Source organism: Podarcis muralis, chromosome 4 (genome assembly GCF_964188315.1).
Source record: "Podarcis muralis chromosome 4, rPodMur119.hap1.1, whole genome shotgun sequence".
In the NCBI taxonomy this organism is placed as follows: Eukaryota; Metazoa; Chordata; class Lepidosauria; order Squamata; family Lacertidae; genus Podarcis; species Podarcis muralis.
The window spans coordinates 75,806,713-75,816,051 of record NC_135658.1 but is presented as its reverse complement, the minus strand read 5'-3'; positions in this window follow the sequence as shown (position 1 = coordinate 75,816,051).

The window sequence follows — 9,339 nt, the reverse complement described above, 5'->3', positions numbered from 1 at the left end:
ATTATTCTAGGTAGACTTTTCCTATGTTCATAGCTGTCCTTGACCCAGTGATGAGTCAAACTGATGGCCTCATTGCACAAACATTTCATCCAAAGATTGTTTGCAGACGATCTGATCAGACACAGGAAGGAGGTGGGGAAAGGCCAAAGGGACACCTTTACCCAACATCCTACAATTCAAACTGACTCACTGTTTTCTGATCCCACTCCCCAAATAATATTTTTTGTGTTGTTGTTTTCTAATCTGACTTAGAGTCACAACTACACAGCTCTGATACTTATTTTTGCAGCACAGCCAATCAACTGCTCATTTCACTGTGTGTGTGTCTGTGTGTGTGTGTGTGTGTGTGTGTGTGTGTGTACACACATACAGTGGTACCTCAGGTTACATACGCTTCAGGTTAAAGACTCCGCTAACCCAGAAATAGTGCTTCAGGTTAAGAACTTTGCTTCAGAATGAGAACAGAAATCGGGCTCCGGCGGCGCAGCAGCAGCAGGAGGCCCCATTAGCTAAAGTGGTGCTTCAAGTTAAGAACAGTTTCAGGTTAAGTATGGACCTCCGGAACGAATTAAGTACTTAACCTGAGGTACCACTGTGCATACATATACTTAAGAATAATAATTTTAAAAGTAGCCACCCAATTGCACACAACCAAGGAGAGAATAAAATGGACATTTATAGTACATGGAGGAAAGAAACCGTGGGAGGAATTTAACGTCACGCCAAGTTAAAGTCCCTTAGTGGTGCCATAGTTGCACGAGTGGAATGGCTTGCACCAAGCAAGGGCAGGAAGCCAGTCACATGGCTGGTTGTGCAACAGATTGCTGTAGTCCCTGTTCTTCCTGTTGCACAACTGATTGCACAACAAGCTTCTGCTAGCACAACATTGTTCTTGCGCCCCTTGTGCTGGTGGCCAGAGAAGGTTGAATGCGGGCCTATAAATGTGATCCATGTAAATTATGAGCCTTTCTGATCTATAATCAACTTCATATCAACCTACAGGGATGTCCAACTTCCAAGAGACTGTGATCTACTCACAGTATTAAAAAAACCTGGCAGTGATCTACCCATTGTCAGTGGAGGATGGACCAGAGTTGTTGAGTTGAGCATTTTTTGGGAAACCAAAGTTGTTGAGCTTTTTTGGGGAGGGAGATCGACCTGGGAGGTGGGCATCTACCTGGGACACCCCCATGATCTACCAGTAGATCACAATCTACCTGTTGGACATGCCTGAACATGATGGAACAGACCATATCCGTCTCCCAGGCAGCTTACCAACCTGGTAAAGGTAAAGGGACCCCTGACTGTTAAGTCCAGTTGTGGACAACTCTGGGGTTGCAGTGCTCATCTCGCTTTAGTGGCTGAGGGAGCCAGCATACAGCTTCCAGGTCATATGGCCAGCATGACTAAGCCGCTTCTGGCAAACCAGAGCAGCACATGGAAACGCCGTTTACTCTCCCACTGGAGCGGTACCTATTTATCTACTTGCACTTTGATGTGCTTTCGAACTGCTAGGTTGGCAGGAGCAGGGACCGAGCAACGGGAGCTCACCCTGTCGCGGGGATTTGAACTGCAGACCTTCTGATCAGCAAGCCCTAGGCTCTGTGGTTTAACCCACAGTGCCACCCATGTCCCTTACCAACCTGGTACCATCTAGGGAATTTGGCCTCCAAGGCCTATCAGCTCCAGTCATCAGCACACTGCCTATGTAACTTTCACATTTTGTTAGGAGTTGCAACAGGAACGTACAGCTTGTGAGCTAAATGCACTCTACCAACCACTTATGCTGCCTTAAGAAGCTTCCGATTTTGACACCTACCTGGGTTTTCATACACAGAGCTTTCTCCAGAACTCGGCAGGCTACATTGCATTGCTGGTTGATACCAAGCCTGGTTGTCCAATGCTCCTGTGTAGAGCACACACTGTTGAAGCAGCTATACCCACAAGTGCCCATCTGTTGAGAGGATATGCCTGTAAAGGAACCCCTCGGCAGGAGCAGCTGGGCATACAGAGGGGATCCATGCAGTTGGGGTGCCCCCACAACTGGGTACCTCGCACTCAACGCATAGGCATTTGGGGCAGAGTCAGTCTGGGGATCCAGGGCCAGCACAACAGCCCCAATCCTGCTGCAACATGTGAGTTGCCTTTGTGTGAGTAATTCCAAAATAAGGGCTTGTGTTTGGCTTGCTGGTCACACGCAGTGCAGGCCTGGAGAATTATTCCAGCCAAAAGAAAGACACTAATAAATCAATTTCCTGCATTATTAATGGCTTGTCTGCCATTATTGATCTTTTAATTGAGGAACCCCTCGGTTTCTTTGGAACACAGCTTGCAAAACACTGGCAGGATGTCTTAGGAATGAGGAAACCCTTAGCTGGTGCTTGGTTTTTAAATGTTTTTTTCAGCAGGGCGATTTGACATACAATCAGTCCCCCCCCCCTTTTTTTTTAGTTCAGATTCAATAATGCAGCAAGGAACATTCTTCAGGCTCCATATATTTACACGTCTTAATATTAGATTTGCTATTTTTAGGCTACAATCCTTTATCTACCTGGACGTAAGTCCCACTGAACTCAGGAAGGTTTGTTTCTGAGGAGACAGGCATAGGATTGCACTGTTAACCAATTCAAGGGTTGTATAAGCTTGTGACTGAGCAAAAGGCAACTCAGTCAGGGAACACATTTTTATAAGGTACTTAAATTTAGCATAGGCATTTGATGTATCAGCAGTTAGTGGCAGACACCATCTCTGAGGAAGCCATACAGTGTGTTCCTGCTGCAACATCCTGGATAGCTCAGTTGGTTGGAGTGTGGTGCGGATAACGCCAAGGTTGCAGGTTTGATCCCCGTGTGGGACAGCTGCATATTCCTGCACTGCAGGGGGTTGGACTAGATGATCCTCAGGGTCCCTTCCAACTCTGATTCTATGAAATACATGCACCATTTAAAATAAATATAGCATGCCCTTTTTCTTTAAAAAATAAATATGTTTATTCACGTGCTGATTTGCACAAATAAGTTTTAGGTTGCAATCCTAAAGTGGGAGGGAAAGAAGAAACAAAGGCAGCTGAACTACCCATCCAAAATGGCTGCCAGGATCACATTCCTCTGTCCTTTTCTGGCAGCGCCCCCCTCCCAGCCATCACTACGAAGCTGGCCAAACCATACATTAATGCACACAGCTTTCCCCCAATAAATGTATGATGTGTTAAAGGTGCTAGGAATTGTAGCTCTCCGCAGAGGGGGAAGGAAACTATTGTTCCTGGGATTCTTTGGAGGGAAGTCATGTAATTGAAGTATACAGTGTGGATGGGAATGGCAGCAGTGAGTTGTTTGGAGGATGAAGCTCCATGTGCCTGGCCTAGCCTGCTCCCTCTAGGCTAGCCTGCTGGCCTCAGGAGGACACTGTTCTGTTGCCACGGTTGCAGTAACAGTCTGCATAGGCATAGGCAAACTTGGCCCTCCAGATGTTTTGAGAATACAGTTCCCATCATCCCTGACCACTGGTCCTGTTAGCTAGGGATGATGGGAGTTGTAGTCCCAAAACATCTGGAGGGCTGAGTTTGCCTATGCCTGGGTTAGAACCTCTCCATGGAAATGGGTGGGGAGGGCCTCTTGAAGCAGTGAAGGGTCTTGAGCCACCACTGATAGAGAGAGGAAATAGGTCATTTCATGGGTTTGGGTTGTGGTGGTGGGGTGTCAAAGGACTGGAAGGGCACTGGATGCCATCACACTTTTTTATTTTTATTTTTTTGGCACTACCAGAGGTGCGGCTATGGTAGAGCAAGGGCTGCAGAAGTTTCTGTGCTGGACACTTCCCACTTTAATTTTCACTCCAATGTTCAAGGATAAAAGATCTGAAAGATCATTACCAGCTGCAGAGTCATCTGCGATCTTTTCGTCGCAAATTGGCTAGAAAGGTGACCCTGCCTTTGCCGAAATGCTGTGCCATCTCAGCGAGTAATTAAAACTAAGGCATGGGAGCTTCTGAGAAACCACCCTGATGTCATGCAGTTCTGGCCACCACGAAGCTTTTAGATGCTTCATCTATTTGTCTTTTTCTGATATTTTGTTTTTTGTTTCCCCATCACATGCTAGCAAAGCTCATCTTACTTAATGCACACTTGCAGCAGGAAAGTACTGAAAGTGCTTCAGCCTGGCAGAAAGCCTTCTGACATCGACACCAGAGAGCAATTCTAGGAGTACGGTGGATATTCATAAAGTCCTGCTTAAAATTTCAACAAGACAATATATAAATAGTATTTGTGTATAGCTGCGGATTTATTTTTACCACCCAATTAGCTAAATCGAAGGCCTGAAGCTCATGAAGATTCCATGAGCTGGCAAAGAGGAGGTGCTGTGTTCCCTACATTGGGGTGAGGAACCTGCGCTTCCTGCAGACACTGCTGAACTCCTATCAGCCCCAGGAAGCATGGCCAATAGACAGGGATGATGGGAGTTGTAGTCCAACAACATGGGCAGGAGGGCAGCACAGGTTCCCCACCCCTACCTACATAGAGAATGGACTTGAGTCTTTGGTTTTCAGTAGCCCATTTGTCAAAAATGAATTCTTAACTGGTTAAGTCACTTAGCTGAAAATCACCTAGCTCAGCAGGGGACTGGCTTTGCCTATGCAAAAACCCCTTGGCACTCTGAAGGAGGGAGCAGGCAAATCAGAAAAATGTGCTACCATATACCAAAAATTCACGACACAGGCCATGGCAGAAAGTGCCTGGACAGCAGCACCAAACAGAATCCCGATGTTTAAAGGAATTGGGGGGGGGGGGGTGTCTGTTTATAGAACAGAAACTTATGTAGGCTGCTGGATGACCACTGGGAACTAAAACGGATCTATCCTAAATACTGCATTTACGCGAATCTAATGCGCCATCAACTCTCACGTGCACCTCAGTTTTCAAAATCTTGAAACCAAAAAAGTAAAAATGCACCATCAAATCTAATTTGCAAGATGGAATTTGGTCAAAAAAGGTGCACATTACATTTGAGTAAATACAGTACTAATAATGAACTGATACGTGGATCTCCATGTAACCAAAACACCACCATCCTTGTGGTGGAAAGTACTAGTAGGCTTGTGGAAACCCCAAGGTTTGCAGAGGTTATTTTAAAAGAGGAGGAGGAGGAGAGGCTTTAGAATGATAATATAAAAACACTTGAAGAACTCTCATTTTAATTTATTTGATTTCTGGGACCAATAAATCTGGCAGATTGTGCTTATGGAATTCTTATTCTATAAACCTTTGAATAGATGTCAATGTCAAAAAATCTACATAGTCCTCCTTCAACTATGGGACGACCATACTGGGATGCTCAGAAATTATTGAAAAACAAATGAGATGGACCATACTTATGACAACATGATGTACAATTTCATGACCCCTCCCACTTGTTTCCTCACTTTTATTAGAGAGAGATAATCTTCAACCATTGCTAAGTTGGCTGGAAATATTGGAAATTGGAAGTTCCTCTATCCCTGCATTATGTTCTAGTGAAAACATTTTTGCAGCTGCACCCTCAGCTAAAAAAGACAGACAAGTCACAAGGCAACCTGAAGGAGAAAGCACTTTACATTTTAGACTGCCGTATGTGGCAAGGGTTTTGCACATTTGAACATTGTTTTGCCAGTCTGTGATTTAAGAAGGCTGGCCTTTGATGCACTCAACATCTACCCTGCACAGCGAAATCTCTGTAATTAGTTGCTTTCTTTATGAAGTGTGTTTAGTCATCACTGAAGGGACTGTAGCAATTCAAACTAATTATAACATTTTCTGTCTCTTTAAAGAGCACCGAGCCTACTGTTTAGGTTGCTTCCTACAAAAAGCTCTATTCATCCAAACAGGGAGTTATGGATGGCTGACGTCAGTTTGCTTGGACAAAGTGCTGCGATTAAATGTGTTCCGACAGGCAAAAAAAATTAGACCGGGCCATATTATTATTTTTTGCCATGCAAAGAAATAACGAAGTTAAAAGGGCAGGAAAATATGCAACACGTCGCTGCGACGCTCGGGTCTTAAAACCCAGGCAGGAGGAGATCACACGATGTGCTGAAATGGGGTGGGGGGCGCGTCTTCAGAGCACAAGTCATTGTTAAACCTGCGACTATTGTTCTTTGAATGCAGTTTTGGAAAAGAACAAGGAGACAAGAGTCGGCGCCAGATCAAAGCACAAAATACCTACAAGGCTCCTGGCACCTCTTCTAATGGGAGGACTGGGGTGGTGGTAAAAGATTAACACGTGATCCCTTTATTGGGGCTGTTCGGCTCTCTGAACGTTCTGATCTTTTTGTCATCGTGCTTTTAAAGCCACGCCCTTCGTGACGCGCGCCCGGCGGCTTCCACGCCACCTCTCCAATTAGACGCGCGGCGCGGTCCCGGTTCTCCTTCGCGCCGCTTCCGCAGCGGCCCCTAGTGGCAGCTCGAGTCAGCGCAGGAGGATCTCATCGCGGCTCATCCGTGCCACCCAGTGGAGCGGACGCAGCACACTCGCGCGATATTAGCAGCCTGTTTTCACAGCAGCGCCTTTCAGCGTGCGGGGAATGCGCGGAAAGGAGCGCTGAGCTACAACTTTCGCCGTTCCCGGCCGTTCTTCGTGCATGCCGGGGCTGATGGGAGTTGTAGTTCGGCAACATCTGGAGGGCAAAAGTTTTCTCCATTGCAGAAGGAGCAATCTGGTGCTGCCAGCCGTAGGCGAAGTACGTAAAACACAGCATTCAGCTTTAATTTTTTTTTTTTTTAATGTATCCCACCTTGTGCCACACTACTGAGGGCGGAGGTTTTCCCCATTTCTCCCTAACAACAACCCTGCAAGGGACGCCACCCAGTTCATGGCTGAGCAGGAAGTTGGACGTGGATCTCTCATGGTAAAAACCGGGGGGGGGGGGATGAATGGAATTGATGAGGGGTGGGCTATGCATTGAAGGAATAAAAAGAAAGGGAAAATAAAAAATGACAGGAACAAACAGCCGCATCTCACTCAAGGAGAACATTTCATACCTGTGCATCGAGGGAGAGATTTGCCCCCATTCTTTGAGGAAAAAGAATATGTTTAAAATGTGCTTTAAAAGTATGGTGGGTGCCCACTTCTCTGGGGCTAATGTGTACACCTATCAACAAAGCATAGAACGCTTCCTGAAAGCAGTGTGTGTGTGAGAGAAACAGAGCAACAATTTTTAGTATTAAGTCCAATAAAAAAAACAGGAAGACACCCTACTCTCAACTGCCAGAATCATCATAGCCAGGCATTGGAGAGACCTGTCAGGAGTAACTGTGAACCACTGGTATCAAGTAGTATGGGAAACAGCCCTATTAGAAAAATTAACCAATAAACTGAAACTGACACAGGGACAAATAGAAGAGGACGCCTTCACCCCAGTATGGCTCCCCTTTATGACGTACACAGCCCAACAAGATAACGACAAAACTCCGCCAACAGCATACAAATCAATCTGGCTAGCCTGATTAAAAATATATACACAGTCACACACCCTACTCACACTCACAAATAAATCGCACTACAGCCACCCAAGGACAACCAATCACACCCTGGGCCACCCTCTACCTCTCTCATCACAACAAGTGAATAGTAAGAAAACCCATACAAGTAACACTGACACAAAACCCACACATACACTAAACAGAAGAATAGAAACATAACCACCCCACCCACCACTCCCCCTCTTTCCCCCTCTTTTCTTCCTAACCTAACATTGTATGTACAGTGGTACCTCAGGTTACAGACGCTTCCGGTTACAGACTCTGCTAACCCAGAAATATTACCACAGGTTAAGAACTTTGCTTCAGGATAAGAACAGAAATTGTGCTCCGGCGGCATGGCGGCAGCAGGAGGCCCCATTAGCTAAAGTGGTGCTTCAGGTTAAGAACAGTTTCAGGTTAAGAACAGGCCTCTGGAACGAATTAAGTACTTAACCCAAGGTACCACTGTAGTACCTAGGGTTAAGAACTTTGCTTCAGGATTAGAACAGAAATCGTGCGGCGGCAGCGGGAGGCCCCATTAGTTAAAGTGGTACCTCAGGTTAAGAACAGTTTCAGGTTAAGAACAGACTTGCAGAACGAATTAAGTTCTTAACCCGAGGTACCGCTGTATCATTAATGTCTCATAACAAATGCAGCTGAATTGTAGAAATCATAACTTGAAGAAAGAGACATCACACTGTTTTTGTATACTTAAGAAATCTCTAATAAAAAACATAAGAAACAAACAATCAATCAGGAAGCCATCCAGAACAGAATTACAATGAATGATATGGCATATTCTAGTGCAGAACTTTAAGGAGTGCCAATCAATTATTTAAATGAAGGGTGAAAAAGACCTAGAGAGAGAATATGGTATTTCTCTGCAGTTCCACTGGTAATCAGGTTGATGCCATGTATTGAGGTTGCAATGACAGGCTTTATGATTTAGGTTATTCCTTTACAATTCAGAAGTTGGTAAGTTGAGGACTTGTCCTAAAGTCACACAAGTCAAGCATTTCTAACAAACTTATTGATTGCTCCAGAAGTTTCCCTTAGGTTTTCTAACAATAAAGATTTTTTAAAAGTAAATATTTCCTTCTGGCCTCACCTTATCTGGTATCTGGCCTTGGAACCTTTTAAAGAGAGGCTCCCGTGCAAAGTCAAGCTAGACTCTCTGGTGCCAGAAGGATTACAAAAACTCAAATTCCCCCCTTTCCAACTGTTTCAGTTCTAGGAGTACAATGGTGATAAGATAACTGACTCTTAACTAAAAATTCACCCTTTTTTTGTATACCCCAAAAGGCAACCCAATCCTTCAATGACAGGTATGGTAAGATAATAATTTTATTAGGACCTTCTTCCCTAGAGTTCACAAGGAATGTTTAATCAGACAAAAAGCATTCAAGTTTTGCCCATCCTCTCAAATACAAGAGCCACAAAATGCTATTTTTTTACCTGCACATAGCCTCATAGTTCCCTTGAAGTGAAGCACCATATATTTTACCAATCTGGTTTTTTCTCCCTTCACTGAAACAGAATTTTTGCTTTAATTGGATGACGCTTGAGCTGCGTAACTACCGAAGTAATCTTCAGGTTCATCCCTCCACACTATACTATTCTTACACTACATGTTGCCACAGTTGACTCTAGCAGCCACAGGTAGACTTGTTTGCTTATTTTTGTGTGTGGCATATGCATGCTACCCCTAAGCAGAGTCCTGAGAGTGTCTTAAGTAGTTTTGGTGCTTCACATCGGAAGCGGAGTCATTAATACTATTAATACTATTAATATTATCGCAGACCCTCCAAGTGTGACCCAGGCCCTACTTAGTACAATACTGAGTCCAG